General features: G+C 43.5%; 1 long non-coding RNA gene across 1 annotated transcript in view; it reads right to left on the reverse strand.

Moving 5' to 3' along the window:
• The window catches only part of LOC116699362 (uncharacterized), an 11,137-nt gene extending 8,716 nt beyond the window's left edge, over nt 1-2,421 (reverse strand). Inside the window, exon 1 of the long non-coding RNA XR_004334415.1 lies at nt 2,409-2,421. This is a non-coding gene — a long non-coding RNA (uncharacterized LOC116699362). The remainder of the gene's footprint in view (nt 1-2,408) is intronic.
• Nucleotides 2,422-2,842: the final 421 nt, after the last annotated feature.

Genomic DNA, 2,842 nt, shown 5'->3' on the forward strand with positions numbered 1-2,842 from the left:
AAAAGCAGCTAGTCACTGCAACATTTTTATCTGTCTGAGATTATGGTGATATGGTGCATGGGACCGCCTCAGCACAGTGTCTGCATAAGATTGACACTGTGTAACATGCGTCTGAGATTTATTACAAATTGTAAAAATCTAACCCTAACCCTAATCTAACAAACGCCGCAGTAACCTTAAATACTTAATCCTAACCCTGAGATTTTAAACCTAAACTTAACCTACTGGAACCTTTAAACTTAAGCCTAACCTTAAATTATAACCCTAACCTCGAGAATTTAACCCTAAACTCAACCTTTAGATAGACCGTAACCTAACCTAGCCTTTAGATCTAACCCTAGCCTTGAGAATTTAACCCTAAACTTAACCATAACCCTTTAGTTTACCTGAAACCTAACCCTAACCCTTAAACCTAACCTTGAGAATTTAACCCTAATAAATTACGTTGTCATAACCCTAAAACCTAGCACTTGGATCGAGCCCAGACCCTAAATTCAACCCGGTAAAACCTTAATTTTTTACCACTTCTAGTCTCCTTATTAAAAACAACTTTTCAACACACTGACTAAAATTTCATCTACAAATGTGACCATTGGTCCTCCGACTCCCCTTTCTTGTGGGAAGGAGACCAGACATATGGTGTGATTTTAAACTGTGAAACAAACACAAAATATCTGGGATACTGTCAGCTCGACTGCGGTGAAGAGTCAATCTACTTCCCTGTTTATTCATGTCCGCCATAAAACTTCCACCAATAATATCCAACACCCCGACATGGGCACCAACCAAAGGATGCAGTATATCTGGGGCACTGTCATCTCAGATGCGGTGAAGAGTTTCTGTTCCCCGGTTTATTCATGTCCGCTAAAAAACAAAATGGAGAATATGGTAGTGGACATTGTAGGAATTGTAGGTTCATACTGACGTGCGCCGGCCCGTGCACCGCCTTTGATCCCCTATCTAACTGCCCAGTCGTCGGACGAAGCGGGGGGGGGGGATCATCGAGATAATTTAACATAACCTCACCCAGCCAGTGCCTTTAGACAACATGACTTACTTTAATTCCAGTACACAATGATCCAACCAATTCTCCTCTCCTCTCTCTCTTTTTTCCACAAACCTTTAGGTTTACAACCATGGCAGACCCAACCAACCCGGAAAACAACTTCCGCACTATTGTGAAAAATATGGCATCATTCATCAAAATCTATCACCACCTCACACGTTCCAACTGTGGACCAACAACCCCAACTCCAGCCAGCTTCAAGATAACTAAAAAAAAAAACGATACACACTGCCCGGCCGGCACAACCAAACACCGTAACTAACCTACTCAAAACGGGTAACGCCAGAAACTGGACATTTACCACCCTCCAAATTCTTGAAGAGCACTACCAGAAGATCCTGGAAGACTGCACAAACAACCTGGCTCCAACTCCAAGAGAGGATTGGGAACAAGCGTTTGTGGTAGCCACGAGGTGGACCAGAAGGGATCTCAAAAGAATTACTGACAAAACAATTGGTGAAGCGAGAGAAAAAATATTCTAAATACAAACCCCTCCGGATACTTCCACGCAACTAACCATAATTAAAACCCCGCACAGGGCAACACAGAACACCCCTACCCAACAAACCCAAATACCCCAACAACTAGAGTCAATCCCCACACCTAAAAGAAGACGAACTGGCGATGCAAGATGCTCACTCAATTTTGGATCCCCAGAACACCGCCGGTCCCCACAAACCTTTTGGACCCCAGAGAAACCAACTACACCAGACACACAAAACGGAATACTGAGCCCACCATCAAGTGGAAATACAAACCCAAACCCATCTGAACCAAACCCTCTTTACAAGTCACACGACCACCAGGGCAACAAGTATCTAAACTGGACCCTGAATCCAACTAGGCGGATCCTGATCTTGGGGGACTCAAACACCTCAAGACTACCTCTCATAAATGACCCACGCATACAAGTGGATTGTTATCCAGGCGCTAATCTGAGCCGTGCGGCACATATCAAAAACAAAACGCCAACCTCGGACGACGTACAAAAGGTAATTTTATCCTTTGGTCTAAACAACCGTAAGATAAACAACCCCACCCAATTAAAAAAAGACCTTCAGGCCATGCTTAGGGCAACAAGAGCCACGTTCCCACAACCATCTCCATACCGACCATAAATTCCTCGGAAAACTTACCACAGTACTTCCGTGATAACATTACACTTCTCAACAACCTGATATCAGATCCCGAGATTACAAAAGGAGAAATTCTCCACAGGTCCGGACAAACTCCATTGGAACAACAAAACGGCAACAGAAATGTGGAAACACTGGAAATCTTTTTTAGCCTAAAGGGGACCTTAACGGAGGTCCCCCAAACGGAGGACAAAGAGGTATTGAACCTCTCAACAATACAATTGACAAACCCTCAAAAAGACCTTCTCAGAAAAGGCTTTTCATTCGTCCCAGTGACAAATTAAAATAAAAGAAATGCCCTTGGTGTCAATTTAACACAATATCACAGACGATTAAAACTCTATACCTACTTTGGCCCAACGCCAACCCCCACATCAAAAACCCAAGATCGAACACCATTCCACATACCCTCTGATTGGGAACCAGAACCCTCGAAGTTACCTCAATCTTAAAAGTACTGATCAACAGGACCAGAAATCGATTAACCAACTCAAATTACTGAAGATGAACCCAACCTAACACATGAGAAGAGAACAGGCATTGCGGGGCTTAAAGAAAGGGAAGACATTACCATCAAACCCAGACAAGGGGAGCGCAATCTGTATAATGGACTGCAACAACTACGTAAAAGAGGCGCTTA

The sequence above is a fragment of the Etheostoma spectabile genome, chromosome 12 (genome assembly GCF_008692095.1).
Source record: "Etheostoma spectabile isolate EspeVRDwgs_2016 chromosome 12, UIUC_Espe_1.0, whole genome shotgun sequence".
Taxonomy (NCBI): Eukaryota; Metazoa; Chordata; class Actinopteri; order Perciformes; family Percidae; genus Etheostoma; species Etheostoma spectabile.